The sequence below is a fragment of the Notamacropus eugenii genome, chromosome 1, assembly GCF_028372415.1.
Source record: "Notamacropus eugenii isolate mMacEug1 chromosome 1, mMacEug1.pri_v2, whole genome shotgun sequence".
NCBI lineage: Eukaryota > Metazoa > Chordata > Mammalia > Diprotodontia > Macropodidae > Notamacropus > Notamacropus eugenii.
The window spans coordinates 197,203,584-197,221,010 of record NC_092872.1 but is presented as its reverse complement, the minus strand read 5'-3'; the positions used below and the strand labels follow the sequence as shown (position 1 = coordinate 197,221,010).

The 17,427-nt window shown below is 39.8% G+C and overlaps 1 long non-coding RNA gene across 4 annotated transcripts in view; it reads right to left on the bottom strand.

Annotated features, from left to right (window-relative positions):
* LOC140513772 (uncharacterized) overlaps window positions 1–17,427 on the bottom strand; it is a 57,370-nt gene that overhangs the window by 15,683 nt on the left and 24,260 nt on the right. For 3 of the 4 annotated variants that reach the window (XR_011970337.1, XR_011970341.1, XR_011970335.1), the window contains exons 2-5: window positions 14,603–14,733; window positions 11,142–11,339; window positions 4,345–4,423; window positions 3,558–3,638 (exon numbers count right to left, since the gene is read on the bottom strand). This is a non-coding gene — a long non-coding RNA (uncharacterized lncRNA). The remainder of the gene's footprint in view (window positions 1–3,557; window positions 3,639–4,344; window positions 4,424–11,141; window positions 11,340–14,602; window positions 14,734–17,427) is intronic. The other variant, XR_011970343.1, reaches the window with a different exon arrangement.

Below are 17,427 nucleotides of genomic sequence, written 5' to 3'. Positions count from 1 at the left end.
ATGATAGCTATCTGTCTTTTGAAGATGAAACATTCGATTGACACCTCTATGAAGTTAACAGATAATTTTCCACCATAAGCTTAAGATGCCTCTCGGAACAACCTCACCCCCCCCACACACACACCCACCACCATTCCAAAAATAAAAATGAGGTTGTAACCAGACACTTTGTTTTATGAATAAACTAATTTTCCATAGGCACCTTCAACCTGGGAAACATCCCAGAGGTAGAATAACCTTTAACATTCAGTGTAATTAAGCCATGTCATGTGACCTGTAAAGCACCGGCAAAGATAGACAGTAAATCCCAAGGTTTCAAGTCATTTTCTGTCTAGGACTCTCTCTCTCTCTCTCTCTCTCTCTCTCTCTCTCTCTCTCTCTCTCTCTCTCTCTCTCTCACACGCACTCACTCACGCACTTGGAAATATACAGTTATTCCTTCCACATCGCCACTTTCCCCATTGCAGTTTCATAGTATCACTAGTTGGTATAAGGAATTAAATGGGAATTTTGAGGGAGTTTTGCAGAAGCTGCAGATGACATGTGAAAGTCAGCAGATAACTCAAATTTTATCATAAGGTACTGTAACTCCCCATAAAAGAAAAAGAAAAAATTGAGACTTTTCTAATACAAAAAGAGGGCCAAGAAATTTTAGGGGTTTGTCCAGCTGAGGGGCCAAGGGGGGTGGCGCACCATGTCCCTAACTCTGGTGATCTGGAAGGGATAAATGTAGACATATATACCTACATATATAGATAAGTTTATATTCATATATAATACATATATGCACATGTGTTTGTTTGCATGGATAGGGAGAATGATTCCTCACAGCCTAGGATTGGGAACCTATGAACATGTAACACTCAAAGCTCTTCTACGCACTCTAACACTGGCATTCAGAGTCATGATCTACTTCCTTGAGGGAAGCAATGTAAGCAGCCCTGCCAGACAGGTGCTTCTTTTTACTCCATTGGTTTTCATGGGCACCTTTAGACACTCAGAAAAGCTAGGCAACAATCTCTCTTCTTGGCATTTTACCAATATTTTGAACATGAGAACGACAATGATTTTTCTCTTTATCAACAATAACAGTCAGAGTCATGTCTTCCCAAGGGCCTTCCCTAGGAGCCTTCACTGTGTTTATGGAAGAGTAATCCTGAGGAAAGGACCCAGGGCAGACCTCCTGACTCTAATCCTGTGTCTACTTCACACAACCTTACCTGTCTATATTTCCCTGTCAATGTTTGGAAGGGTCTTTCAGTTTGTTATACATGCTAATTTCATAAGGAAAATATTTGGAGAATATTGTTTCTGACCTAAGAAAAAAGAACTTATCTTCACAAACTTACTTGGAACAAGAGAGTCTAATGGGGGTAGATGGATGTGGCAAGGGTTGTATATATCCTATATCTGGAGTATTCTGTGTGGGGTTTCTGGTAAACCTTTCCCTGATGGGGGAAGTGGGCAGGGAAGTCACTGCTCATCAAAGAAGGGGTTAATGGGGAAGATGGATGGTGTGCGTTTAAAATAATGGACCTTTAAAGTTGATGGGAAAAGACCCAAAAAGGACATTAGTGGAGAAGTTACAAGTTGAGTAGAGGTTAAAAAAATGTCCTATTAACAAGGCAGAATGACATCGGACTAGTCACAGAGTAGGCCAGTCCCAGAGAATATGGAGAAGGAACAAGGACTGGTTAGACCAGGAATCTGTGACAGCCGGAAAAGGGCCTTCATTTTAAACAATAATTTAGAACAAGTGTCAATGCTAGGTAACTCAGCAGCTCTGTACTTTATGTTTAATTTTGTTTCATTGGCAACTTTGCACTTCATTTTGCTTTGTTCAATAGTAAACTTCTATTGAAGTTGAACTTCTATTAGTAAACTTCCATTGAAGAATTCAATCTGATAAAGTGTAAAGTAAGCAGAACTGCATTACAGTAAAGGGAAGTAATATTGAAGGACTCCAGAACTGATCAATGCAGTGACCAATCACGTCTTCATTAGACTGATAATGAAGCCTGACTCATGCCTCTTGGCAGAAAGAAAGATGGCAGATCACAACTAGAGAAAAAAGCTTACCTTATTAGACATGGACACTATGTTGATTTATTTTGCTTAACTATGACTTCTTAGTTAAAAGGAAGCATTTTACTGTATCCCCAGAGATTAGCACACTGCCTGGCACAAAGTAGGTACTTAATAAATACAGAATATCCCAAAATTCTTATTACGGCTTTTAAGCTATTTAAGCTATTAAAGCTTAAAACTGCACTAAGACTTTTTGGAATACCTTGTTCATTGACTGATTAGGAAATGACTTTGACAGTTTTTTAAAGTATCATTAAATTCTTTTTCCCCTCCCCCCAGAAGAAATCCAATCTCTGCTTCTGGTACACTAAGGGGTACTAAAGGGAAGGGAGTCAAAGATTGGTACCATTAGGAGAAAAAGATGCAAGAGACATCTCCACCCCAGAGGTTTGAGAGTTCTAACTAGACAGGGCATCAAGAGCTGTTCTCATTCCTCTTCAGTATCTCTAGCTTCCCTGTTCCCCACTCCCTCTCCCTACCCCTAGAAGCCTACAAGCTAAGAGCTGAGAAGTATCTTTATCTTTGCTAGGTGAGCCAGCAGCATTGCTTGACCTCTCTGTGCCAGATTTTGGCCAGAGACCAGAAGGGACGTATGTGAGACCATATACTATTGTCCTACTAAACGAATATGTGCCTATAGGAAAGGAATGGCCCTGGTTGTCCACTCATTAGCATGGATATTCCAAGGCATCCTCATGACTACACCATCCTACCATATGCTGCCACTTTGCAGAGGACACGGATGCAAATGAGTACCTGTGTTATACAGTGCAGTGACCAATTTTGTACAGTGAAGATAGGGAAAATCCTTCATGGAGAAGGAAGTAGGCACACAGTTATAGAGATTCCTTATTAGAGCTAAACTTCTGTAGTGGTTAGCAAGAATATATTTTAAAATCCTTCCAGGATTTGCTTTCTTTTGTCTTTATCAAGCCTGCTGTCTGTATTATTAACTCGCTGTAGGAGCTTGGTCTATTCTTTTTCTCTAGGACTTAGCTTTTTTATCTGTGAAATGAAGGAAGGGATTAGGTTCCAGGATCTCTGAGGTCTCTTCTAACTCCAGAATCTTGAGTCTGAGTCAGAATTTTAAGGCATTTTTGCCTTATGTGAGACTCTAGCTTCCCTTCCCACCACACCTCCTCCTGGCCCCTTTAAAATCTTATTCGAACAAATCCCAGTGTCTAGGATGATTTACATGGGGAAGGGAGTGAGTGCTGCTTGGCCTGCAGTCCTGGCCCCTAGAGGGAAGGGTTAGACAACTCTTGAGCTTGTGGCCCCATCATCTGTGTGGTTCTCTCATCTGTCCACCGATCCCCCTGGGGAGAGGTGAGCCAGTCTCCAAGTTCACCCAGGATAGTTGATTGTTAATGATCCTCCAGCACTTCCCCCACCCTGTCCCAGAAGACTTTTCCAGAGTTGTTTTATGAGTGAGACTGGGGAAATCTATTAATGAGAGAAGTAATTGTTACCTTTGGGCACCAAACACTGATTTACAACGGCTAATGCCGCAGATTCCAAAGGCATAAATTTCTGCGTTACCACCATTTTGTCTAGAGCAAAACAAAACAGAGGGTGATTACATATCCAAGGCTACAGATGTTTGGCTGTACAACACATTTTTCCATGATACAGGAGGGGGCGGGGGTGGCGAGGGAAGATTGTTGAATTTAATAGATAGTTTGATGTCACCAGTGCTTCTTAAGCAAGATATATACACATAGACAGTATGCATTTCTTGAGAGTGTAGTATGTGGTAGACTAATAATAGAAGTCTTGAGCCAGATTCTCCCAGGTCCTAAGCATCTATATCCTAATATATTAGGCACCTTTAGAAGGAAAGCAGTTACTTGTTCAGGTCACTAGGCTGTATTAATATCTAAGTCACAAATACTAGTCAGAATCCAAGCAGCTCAAAAGCCCATTGTGTTATGGCATGGCCTTGAGCAAGTGACTTTGTCTCCGGTCTGCTCAGTTTTCTCATCTGTAAAATAAGAGGATTGAGCTGGATGATTTCTAAGGCTTCTTCTATCTCAAAGGTTCTAAAGACAGATCTATGATTTCTCCAGCTGCCCAGGTTGTGTTCAAGGATTGTGCTGGCTCTCAAAAGTGACTGACTCATTTTATTTTCTTTGGGGAGAAAAACCGATAGAGGAGAAGACTGTGCTGTTGATGTTGACGGAGGTGGTGGTTTGAAAGGCTATTCATGCCATTCAAATGTTCATTCAGCAATAGGATTTTAGGTTATCATATTTTTACCTTAGAAGAGAGAATTCAAGGAGTTGGTGACTCAGGAATTCAGGTCTCAGTATCTGTCCAATTAGAGATTTCAGAACCCCTGAAAAAAAGATGATAAAGCCACAATGTTGGATTCCCCAAAGAGAAGAGACAAAATAACAATGAAACTTCTGAAGATCTAAACACACAAAGAAAGGGAGGACTTTAAGAGGAATCGTTTTCACTCATATACCATTGCTCCTAGTTAGCCACCATTAATGGAAAAAATACAAGTGACTTGAAGTTTATAGAAATGCTCTATGGAAACATTTTGGCTTTAGAAAGTATAACTATCTCCTTTGCCCCAATTTTTGCCTTTATGGTTTCTAATGTCCATTTCTCCATCGTAAAACTGAGACACTAATCTATGAGAATCTATGAGATCTATGAAAATATTGATTCATTGTTGAGGTTCATCCTTTCTATTAGCATTAGAATTCAGAAATGACTCTGAGGTTTCTTTTTTAAAATAATTTTTATTAATGTCTTCTGTTTTTATGTCATAGTCATCTCTAGATACACCAACCATTGCCACCAAATAAGCTGTCTTATCATAAAAAATATTTAAGCAAAACCAACTGAAAAAATGACCACATCTGATGGTATTTGCACCTCTTTGCCCTCACAGTTTTCCACTTCTCAACTAAAAGAAGGAGAAGAGTATCATCTATTCTCTGGGGCCAAGCCTAATTGTGAAAATTACCCAGCATTCAGTTTCAATTCAGTGTTCTTCACTTTTGCATTGCTGTAGTCATGTGTATATAATCATCTTCATTCTGCTTGTGTCATGCTGCATCAGTTCATACAAATCTTCCTATGTTTCTCTGGATTCTTTGTGAAGATTATCTTACTGCATGTATGCAGTGAAGTAGGATTACATTGCCCTTGGAATTTCTGTCCTAGTCTCAGACCTAACCTGAAAATTTCAGAGACAGCCTAGGATCCCTGTCCAACATATATCTACTTTGTATATTCATACATAGCATTTGAAGAGGCATGCTCAATGAAGCATTCACTGGCTCTGTAGAAACCGTGCCAAACAAAGCAATATGCTGTGGACCAGAGGCAAAGTTTTAACTGGGCAATGATTAGATGGTATTCCTGTAGGGCGTGATGCAGTTTGTTATAGAATCTCCAGACTTTAGACTTGGAAGAGACTTCAATGGTAATCTCATTTCAGGTCCATTCAGAAATCTTTTGAACAAAATCCCTGACCAGAGATCATCCAGTCTCAGTTTGTAGCTATTATTACAAGGATGCCTTGGTTGGGACAATGTTATGCCTGTGCAGGAATCTCATTTGATCCTCATTACAATCCTGTGAAACAGTCACACAAGGTATTTTTATCCCCACTTACAGATGAGGAAACTGAGGCACAGGACATTTAAGTAACTTTTGCAAGATGACACAGCTAGTAAGTGGCAGAGCCAGAACCCAAACCCAAATCTTTTGACTCAACCTGTGTTCCATCTTCTCTAGTACATTGAGAATAATTGCATTTTTGATGTGTGTGCTTACACAATGACAGAATGTGTCTAAGAATAATAAGTATCATTTATATTGGGCTTTAAGATATGCAAACATATATATTATACACATACGCATTTGTATACATATATTGTATATAAGTATCATGTGTGTATATATGTATTTACACACATGCAAATACACATACATATATATTTCTCATTTGATCCTCTCACCATGAGGCAAGTGCCATCCATCTTACAGATGAGGAAACTAAATTATACACAAGTCAAGTGACTTGCCCAGGGTCAAACAGGCAAGATTCAAATTCAGGTATTCCTTACTTCAGGCCTAGCATTTTTTTCACCAGATATACTGAACTGGGAATCATTCCAATCAGAACTTATATTCCAACTAAATTGGTGAAACCAATCTCTACAAGTAGTACAAACCTCTGGTGATACTTGCAGGTCCCTACTAATTGCACTTCTGTGTAGACAGGTCAGGCTGACCTTGAATTACAGTCCCTGTGGCTCTGGAAACATTCCTGGCTCAATGCATGAAGATACAGCATCAGTGTTGGGGGAGGGGACAGAAGGAATCAGCTAGTCTATTCAGATATAGGTAGTGCTTTCTGAACAATATGTCTGATCTGAGCCAGCAAAGTGTCTCAGGGAAAATCCTGGTGCAGTGTTGGGGGAATTTCAGACCCTCTCAGTCCATTCTATAACAAATCTCATAGAGTAAAAGACTTAGCAGGAAGGAGAAAAGTTATCTTAGGACTAAAAACATACAGAGAGTTCTTACAAGCTTCCTTTGTGTAGACATGGTCTCTGTAAAAGGAATTTCTAAAGCATGAAGTTTTCTCTCCGATAAGGCCTAGTAGCTAGTGGGTCAGACTCCAAGTCAGGCTTAGGACACAAACTGGCCTCAACACCCTAGACAAATCATTTAACCCGCCAGGCAATGCATTAGTACTAGAAGTTACAGGACAATTGCTGATCTTTGTTGGTCCAAGGAATTTTCCACACTGGGAACTCCTGATAAAATCACAGATTCAAAAAATACATATATACATACATCTAAGTATTTATTTAAGATGAAAATTACAGACTCCTAGAACCAACAGAGCTGGAAAGGATTTGAATGTGGTTTGCATGGAAAGCAGGCTGGTCTTAGATTCAGAAATGCTCAGTTTGAGCCCTAGCTCCAACCACAACTAACTGTGGACAAATTGTGGAGGTTCTCAGAGCCTCACTCAGTCTTGGTTGAGCAGAGCTAATGCTTCTCACACTGCCTCACATGTAAGGTTTAGGCAAGGAAACAGCTTCCCAAATATCTTGGGGTACTATTAGTCTAATTTCTTTATTTTTACAGAGGAGGAAACTAAGGAAATAGCCTAAGATCTTCCATTTAGTGGAGCAGCTGGAAGGTCAACTGGCTTGGAGGGCGCTGTCCTTTTCACTCTTAGCACGATAACATTTCCTAGGGTTGAAAATACTAGATAGAAGGAATGATCTCAGAGCCATTCTTCCAAATACTTAAGTTATGTTTTCTCTTTTTTTTAATTCATTTTTTCCCTCAGAGCAGTAGGGAAGGAAAGAAGGAAGCACCTGGCCTGAACATAGCCTTTTGTCCCAGAGGAGAAATATTTAAGGGCCTCTGCACTGGACTGTGGGAAGAGAAAACCCCTCATATGAGAATGTCCTGTCCTTCCTCCCACAGTCCAGGCAGGGGCCCTTAAAGGGGGAAGGGAAGATTTTTGTGTATGAGGTGGAGGGCGGGGGAGGGGACAAGGGGAAGTGTGGGGAGCAAACATTTATAAGGCAAATAAGTGACTTGCCCAGTGAGTTCTTCATTGACTCCTTTTATTTCTTATTAGAAACATTCTCCTCACCAATTTAACATGATTTTCTAGTTCTTCGTGGGAGATGGTCCAGCTTTAAAGGTGACTGTTCTACCCAACCTCTCACTGGATGTCTAAATATAATTAATATTGCCCCAATTCCACATTGGCACTAACTCACTCCCTGAGAAAGAAAGAACGTACGAGAAACGAGGAAAGATCTGTGTAAACTGACACAGAACAAAATAAGGATAGTCAGAAGAGCAATTTATACTCTGACTGTGATAAGGTAAATGTAAGGTGTGTGTCACCCACGTAAGATGTGAATATCCACATGGGATGGTTAAACACAGACAGTTTAAGGGGAGGCATGAATAGATATCTCAGGAGTCTTGCCCACCCATCTCCAAGGGAGATTGTGATTCTTCCCTTGAGAGGAGCAGGAGAAGGGGTCATGAGGCTCGATACTCTGTTTTCCTCTGAAAGAAAGCAGTATAGGACTAGAATTATATCTATCTGCCCTCCCCCTCAAATATTGCTGGTCTAGGGACATAATTTTTAGGTTGAAGAATGCTGTTTGCTTCTCTGATCCCATAAAGGGGAATACCTCAAGATTGCAGTCATAGGCTTGATTCTTTACTCTAAATTCAAACTGAATAATGAGTAAACCCATTTATTCAAAGAAATAGCAAATAAAAATGTGTAAGAATAGGAGTAAGATGAGATCTCACTCAATCATTTGGTTTCTTGACTGATGGTAACATCTCATGCCACATGCCTCCATCCCCTAGAAATCCTATACACAAATTCTGACACACAGGAATGAAAAAATATACAAATTAAATGTGTATATGTAAGTTCCCATTAGTACTCATCCAGATGATGCCCTTGCAAACCCAACTTGCAAGACAAACTTCCCCCCAAAATATGAAATTCCAGAGGTTTTTTAAAAATTTAGATTATTTAAAAGTAAGCTCCGTCCTGGGAATGAGCCTAAAGAAGTTTGTTGTTTAGTAGTCTTCTAGGAAGGAATATGAATTTTAGTTGAAATTTCTACATTATTTAAATTCTCCCAGAAACCTCCAAGGTAGTCATGATACAGCCATCTCTCCACCCAATCCAGTGGCCCATATTCACAAACCAACAACCACAGAGCTTCAAAATCTGAGCTATTTCTGTAAGTGAAGTTTTGCAGCAAATGTGAGGCTCCTTCCCTGGTAAACAACTTCTTCCTGGGTATTGCACTCCCTCCTTTCTAGAAGATTCTCCATCTATTTTTCTGTAAAGACAGATCCTCTCCATTTTCCTTTGAATATTTTTTGGCACTAACCTACCTCATTAATGCCAGGAAGAATCAGCCAATATTATAAGAAAAACACGCATGACACTCAAGGGAACAGCATTAAGAGCTATATTGTTAATTTGATGGAGCGTTAATAAGGCTCCTTAATGTCACTGCTTTTTGCATAGCAGTTGTCTTAAATACTCAGCATATGTTGAACCAACAAAAATTGAAGATTCATATTAAAGAAAAGAAATACTGATCATGATGCCTTTAGACATCCCCTCCCCCTCATCTTGTCCCACCCCCAGCCCATCCCCCAACCTGCCCATGACTCCATTTCCCCATCTGGTGGTTTTATCTGACAATGAATTTGCAAATAATCTAATAAACGCTTCTGAAGGCAGCAATTCCATGTCTGACTCCAAGTCAAGAGATGTACTTGAACTCAAATGAACCTCAGATGAAGTTAGTAGGCCTGCAGGGTTGGAAAGAAGCTAAATTGATGGTGTCCTGGACAATGGAGGCTAATCTGAAAATGGATCAGGCTATTTAAGAAACATTAGAGGAAGGTAGATTTGAAAAAACCTGCATACTTCCCTGTCACAGTGTTTCTATCTTGGTTACCTTGACATTACCAGTCTCCAAGGATGAAACCATTATTTTTGACCTCAGACTCCTGAGGGCCTTGAAGGTTATAAGTTCTGCTCTTTTAATTACCCATCTACCTGACAAAAGCACCTTAATTAGTAGGACTTTATAAAAAGAAAATGTGGAATATAAAGACTCGGGCATAGTGTGAACACAAGTGATTATGGTTTAACACCTTGCCCAGATAGTCTGTGGCTTCCTGCTGTCACCAATGTAATTAGGCCATACAGTCAGTGTACTCCCAATTTTGTCAATACCTGGGGGAGGTGGAAACTTATATGGTACAAGACAGGGACGTAGGCTTTGGATTTTTGTTTTGGTTTCATTTTTTTAGGCTGCATTTAGTTGGCTGGGTCTTATTTGGGGGGCCAGCATCTGAAAATGGAGATTTCTCATCTACTTCCCCTCCTAAATCTCTCATCCTGGAAATGTCCAAAGGCCCACGCCACATTCCAGAGTCTGCCTTCAGGAACTGAGGTGACACATTGTGGAAAAAACACCAGATTAGGTGTCAAAGACCGAGGCATTAGCAGGGCTACCAACTAGCTCTGTGACTTTGGATGGGCTACTTATCATCTTCAGTTCTCAGTTTCTTCATCTGTAAAATGGAAATGGTAATACCTACCTCACAAGGCATGGGGGGGGGGGTCAAATCATAGAAGAAAATAGATTGAAAATACATGGAAAGTTGTAAAATTAAATCGAAAATCCAAGATGGCACAGAGATGTGATCATTGTTGTGATTTTAACCCACCAACAGAGGGGTCTTATTTTCAACATACAGAAAGGAGAACCCACATGACCTAGCAGAAGAAATGCAGAGGATTCCACTGCCTTGAAAAGAAAATAGTTTCCTAGTAATTTCAATTTTGATTCACCTGCTGGTATAGCTGACTACAACCAGGCAAATGAATATAGCAATAGAAAATGTTGGTACCACTTTGCTATAACTTTCTTGAGGGTAGGCACTGTCTTTTGTCTTTATTTATTTATTTATTTTGTTATACCCAGATGCTTAGCACAGTGCTTGGCACATACATAATAAATGTGTATTGAATAACTTGATTGAAGTTAAAGAACTCTTTTAATTTAAAGAATTCTTTTTTTTTTTTTGGTGAGGTAATCTGGGTTAAGTGACTTGCCCAGGGTCACACAGCTAGTAAGTGTTAAGTGTCTGAAGCCAGATTTGAACTGAAGTTCTGACTCCAGGGCCAGTGCTTTATCTACTACATCACCTAGATGCCCCAAGAATTCTTTTAATAAAACAAAATGACAAAGTATACGATTGCATCAACTATCAGTTGCTTAATTGTTTGGGGAATTATACTTTGTGACATATTGGTGTTCATGTTTGCCTGTGCTGAAACAAAATTTCTCAGGAAATGTGTATATGAATTCATGCAAAGTAAGCAAGGCCAGCAAAACCATCTACATAATTTCTACAACAATGGAAATGGAAATAACAAAAACAGAAATAACAAAACTGAACAGGATATAATTACAATGAGCAAGTTTGATCAAAAATGTACCTACCTCACTTCTTTGCAGAGGTGGCAGACTACAGCCACAGAACAGTACATATACTGTCAAACTTAGTTGATGTGATGGATAGTTTTGCTATCTTTTCTCCTTTTTTGTTCGTTCTTTGTTTCAGAGAATGACTCTTTGGATGGAGGAGGAGGAGAGACAGACAGAGAGACAGAGGCACAGAGACACAGGTGGAAAGGAAGACTGGATGGAAAAAATCATTAAGAAAAACATCATGATAAATTATCAGTGTTTAAAACTGCAAGTACAGTTTCCTTGGCATCTCCCTCTACTTTATCTCCATCACCAACCCCTATGCCCATTTTCCAGTCACCAGATGTATTCATTCTTTCCCTAGGGTGGCCCTCACATCCTTTTTATTTCTTTTGCCTGAACTATGGGTAATAACTTCCAAGCCAATCTCCCTACATTTCAACTCTCTCCTCTCCACCTCTCCAGCACATGGTACCAAAGCCATCTTCCTGTCTGACCAGTCGCTTTCTTTCCTGGAAACTTCCAGTGACTCTTTATTTCTAATAGAACAAAATCTAATCTCCTCAGCCTGGCATTCAAGGCCCTTCACAATTTGGCCCCAGTTTACTTTTCCAACCTAAAGTGAGGCTGGTGACCTTGCACAGCCCTCCCTCACTCAAATCAAAGTCATCTGCAAGTCATGTCATCATTTCCCAGATGACATAGTCCTCTTTGAAAACAAATGACAAACACAACTCAACTTTTCCAACTTTATCTTTTTGTTACAAATCAAAACATAAAGAAGTTGTAACTAAAGCAAGTGGGCTTTATTTTATACTCAAAGCATACAGCATTATCTCATGGAACACTTGGTCATCTAACGTTTCAGTGCTCTCAATGAATATCTGCGAAAAGATCATCATGAAAAGTGTAGCAGCACCTACTGCCTTGGGATTTAATTGTAAAATTTTAATTTTTGGTCAACAATTTTTTCATGTATTTTTATTATATGCCTCCAATTGGGCACAAACATCCTTGAGGACAAAGATTGTAGCTCATGTTCTTTGTATCCTTCCTCCACATTGCCTACCAATACCTTACAGACAGTAAATGCTCTAAAAATATTTGTTGATGTATTCAATGGACCCAGATGAAAGTTAAATAAATCCTAGTCCAGACGCTATCTCTATCAATGTCCTCTCTACAGTGTATCTTAATTAGATCATTGAAACAAGGTCAGTTTGGATTCTGCAGTTCTGTGAGTCTATCCTCATCATTCTCATTTGTTTCTTACCTCTCCAATTTACTATAAACTGTGTCCCATCTTTTCTAGAAGTGACTAGTAGTCTGATCGCTCTGTTATATTATACATGCAATGTGGTGGGAGAGGACTGTTCTAAGGCCAAGAGACTTAGATCTACCATTGTCATCAGCTGGTCACTTCATGTCTAGACCCTGTCTCTTTATCTGTAAAATGGGCATAATAAAACCTACCTCGTAAGGAATTGGAAGGGTCAAATTGCAGAAAATAGTGGTTGTGGAAACACTGAGGAGCACAAAATGGTACTGGCAATTAAAGGTCAGATAGTTCATCTCCAACGGCTTTCTCACCAGTTGTGCCCCATGCCTGGAATTCTCTCCTTCCTCCTCTCTGACTTTTTAGCTTCTCTGGTTTCTGTCAAATCTCAATTCAAATCCTACTTTCTCCCTTTTCTGCCCCCCTTAATGCTAGTGACTTCCTTCTGGGATTTGTTTTTCCAATTTGTCCTGTACACATCTTATTTGTACATAGCTATTTCCATATGACCTCCCCCATTAGAATGTGAGTTCTTGGAAAATGAGAATTGGTTATTTTCCCTTTCCGTGTATCCTTTGTGTTTATTTAGCACAGTGCCTGGCACACAGTAGGCTCTTTATTATTATTATTATTATTATTATTAAATATTATTAATTATTTACTGACTTACTAACTACAGTTGCTTGCACCTCTATTGGATTATAACTTGCTTGAGGGCAGGGACTTCTTTGTACTCCCCCCCAACTTAGCACAATATAGAAGCTTAATAAATGCTTTTGACTTTATTTGACTATTGTTACGTAACAATCCAATGATGCCGTTGTTTTCTATGTACACATAGGAGAACTTGCCTGGCCAACAGAAGACAAGCTGGAGAAAGGAGGTCTGCTTTGGCAGGGTGGTACGGCACGTGCATGAAGAACTTGGAAATTTCTTTGGCCCTTAAGGCACCTCAGTCTATATGCCAGTTTGCTAAGATGGACTGGCACGGACCTCCCTGTGAAGGGGCTGACAGATCCCAAAGAGTCTGGGGAAAAATCTGACAGGCAGGGCTTTCATGTAGCTGGAATTGATTCCCCTTTGGATGGAAGAGCCGAGACCCCAAAGCAGTGTTTTTCATTTCCCTAACTGTGCTCTTAATTCCAGCTTGGTTTTTGCTTGTTGAGGGTTTTTTTTTTATTTCTCCTTTTATCCCTCACCCTTACCCCTCCTTTGGAAGAAGTGAGCTCTTTAGTCATGATTGGGTCCCTTTCCAAATTCCCCATTTGGGACCTCCCTGGCCTATTTGGGAGTAGATGTTTGGGGGAAGGGCAGGATTGACTTCTTCTGGTCCTCTCCTTTTCTGTCTCTCATTCCCGAGGCATCCTGTCAAAGGGGATTGATTTTTGGGGCAAGGAAGAGAGGGGAGTAATGGTGAAGCAGAAGTCACTGGAAACCCAGTTGTTTAATTTCTTAATTCTATAATGCCTTGAATTTAACAAGGTGCCTAGATTTTTTTTTCAAAATCACTTTCAAATTTGCTCCTTACAATAGTCTTTTGAGGTAAGTAGGGAAGGTATTCTTAGCCTCATTTGCACAGGTGGTTAAGTGACTTATCCAAGAACCAGGATTAAACCTAGGTCTCTTCATTCCCAGTCCAGTCCTTCTTCCCCTAACACCATGTCTCTGCTGAGAAAAAAACGTTTGTTCCCAGAGGATCCACCCACCAGGAAAAGAGGACAAATTAAAAGGCTTATATCATTACACATTAGATGCATCGTGCCAGAGGCTTAGAGTCAGAAAAGCCAGAGTTTTAATCTTGCTTGGCATTAACCAGCTGTGTGATTCTGAGCAAATCGCTTTATGTCTCTGGGCCCCTAGGCAACTCTCTAAGACTTGGCTTCCAAGTCACAGATGGACTGCCATCTGCACTGGTGGATGGAGTTCCACACCAGAAGCTCCTCACACCAACAGAATCATAGACAGTTGGATTATTTTATGAAGCATGCTTCCATTGACCGAGTATACCTGGAGGGTGAGGTATCATATAAGAGTACCTGCAAATATACATGAAACCTGTATCAGATGGCTTACGGTCTCATGGAGGGGCTGGGCAGAGAGGGAGGGGCAGAATTTGGAACTCAAAACTTAAAAAAATGTCAAAAATATATTTACATGTGATTGGGGGGGGATAAAATATTATTTTAGAAAAGAGTACCTGCAAATTCTTTTTCTTCTTCTATTCTTATTCTCCCAGATGATGCAAAGGGTCAACCTAGAGATGTTGTTGTCTCTCAAAACTTTCTCAAAGCAATTTCCATTTCCAAGGGGCTTGCGTTTTCTTTGGGGCTTGCAGATTGCATGCAAAATAAGATAAAAAGGAGAGAGTTTGAGATTCCAACCAATAAAGAAAAGGTATGAGAAGTCTGTCTTAGATAAATCACAATCCTGACAACTTAGTCACACATAGCCAAGAGATTGTGGTTTCTAACAGCCTAAAGAAGATTTTTAGCAGTTAAATCATCCTTGGGCTCCCCAACCTTTGAGGAATTTCACAATGTTAGTTTGGGGTTTGCTATTTCTGATGTAAGGCATGTGCGGTAGTGACAGCACAGTGACATCAGGCTGTTGAAAACAAGGACAGTAGGGAGGTGAGTTCCTGGCCTTTGTTAACTGCTGTTTTTTTTAAAAAATTTAAATTTGTTTTATTTTTAATTTATGGAATAGAACAAGCATTTCCAGAAGATAGTATAATAAAAAAGATGATTGCACATGAAACAAAAAAGTATGTAATGTACAACTTGGTATTCCTTTTAAATATATAATAATACAAATTATTCATCATGTAAATTTCTCTTTTTTCTTCCCTTCTCCTTTCCTCCCCTCCCCCGCCTCCGTCCCATGGTCGAAATGGTTACCATTAGACACAAATAGGCATATATGTGTGTGTGTGTGTGTGTGTGTGTGTGAAACTATTCTATAAACCATTTGGTTTATCAGTTCTTTCTCTGGATGCAGACAGCATCTTTCTTCATAAGTCCTTTAGAATTAATTTGGTTATTTATAATACTCAGAATTACTTATTTTCTCAAAGTTGTTCTTAAAATATTATTGCTACTGTATACAATGCTCTCCTGGTTCTGCTCATTTCACTGTTCAGGGGTCCAATTCAGTTTCAGACATTTACTAGCTATATGACCTTAGTAAAGTCACTCAACCCTGTTTGCCTCAATTTCCTCATCTGTCAAATGAGCTGAAGAAGGAAATGGCAAACCACTCCAGTATCTTTGCCAAGAAAACCCCATATGGGGTCATGAAGAGTCAAGCACGCCTGAAAGGACTAAACAATATTGACATATACTGTCTGGGTGACCCTGGACAAGTTTCTCAACCTCCCAATATTCTCTGCTCCTCTCTAAGACTATAAATTGTCAAGAAAGTGCTGATCTGAATTGGTAGAAGGAATTTACTCACTGGGAATTGCCTATACAGTGAAATCACAAGTCCTATCACTTTGTGTGTGGTATTTACTTCTCTGTAGATTGTAAACTCCTTGAGGGAAAAAACTTTCATGCATTTTTCTTTGTATCAAAATGTCAATCTGATTTCATATTCAAATATAAAAGAAAGTAGAGTATGATTTAATCTGAGATTAACTGGGTCATTTGCAACAGTGCCCACATGCTTAAAAAATACAATGAACTGAGGGGGAAAGTCTGGAAAGATTTTGAGTATTTCAAGACCCTTCCCAGAGTGACCCTAACCTAAGTCTTCAACATTATTTCTAGTTAATCTACACAGGATCCAAGCTGCAGGACTGGCCTCCTCACTGTCCTGTAACATCACTAAAACATTCCCCTATAAGCAACTAGAATCCCCTTGGTATAGGCCTAGCTACACCCAATCCCATCTCCTCCTTCTCTGATTACAGTAGCCAGTGGTAAAATCTTGTTGTCTTAACTTCTTCACCACTTGTTGTCTCTCTGCAGTTCATTTGACATTTAACCATATCATGCTTGGTAATATCTGGGAGGGGATGAAGAGTATTTTATCTCCCCTACTGGTATATAAATCTGGGGCAAGGACTATATCATTTTCATTGTTATATCCCTAAACGCACTTAGGATGAGGCCTTGTAAATAGCCTTTTGCTTAATTAGTGTTTGATGATTGATTGGGTAGGCTCACTGAAAAACTGAGGAATGGGAAGATTAGGGAAGGGGAATCCAGAGACCAAAATGCTTATAGGACACTGGCCCCAAACTGAGAACCTAGCAACCTTTGTTCCTGTTCTTCCCCAAAAGTATTTGAAAGGAACAGCCTGATATAATTTGTTCTGCATTTATAATATTTCACACCAACCCTATTGTCCATGGCAGTCTTTGCTCAGAGTAGCTGTTTTCTTATATTGTCAAGGGTTGCCCAGTCATTTAAGAGGCATAAGTGCTGAGCCTCAAGACTCTCAATCACAGGGAAAGGAAGGGTGCAAAGAAATACCTCTCCTTATCTACACACATGAGTGAGAGAGTGGATTTGGCCAGTGTAGACATGGCTCTCCAGCATCTACATGTCCCTCCTTCCCTTGGCTGGGCACTCAACACCTCAATGATATGAGTCACTCAGGTTTCAAGAACAGTTACCAGCTGTTTTTTCCAGCACACAGCTCAGAGACTTCCACATCCCATGGGGGAGACCACTGCTCAACTGCCTTAGAATATAGTTCATTAAAACTGTGTATGTGATGAAAGGTCTCTGGGGAGAACAAAGTACTACTATTCTCTGTATTCGAACACTGAAATGGAGCACGTGTGATATAGAAGGAAGAAGGAAGATTAGCACAATTCTGGAATCTAATTGTTTTCTTTTAGGGATTAAAAAAACCCCAATCCTCCCTTGTAACATGTGCCTTGTTGGTTTGGATGAAAACATTTTTCCCCCTGCAGAGATCATCAATGGGTATAAGCCATTTAATTTTTGCTTCAGAAAATAACACTAACAGGAAAAGCATGTCCCTGTTAGGGACAAAGGAAGAAACCATAATTGA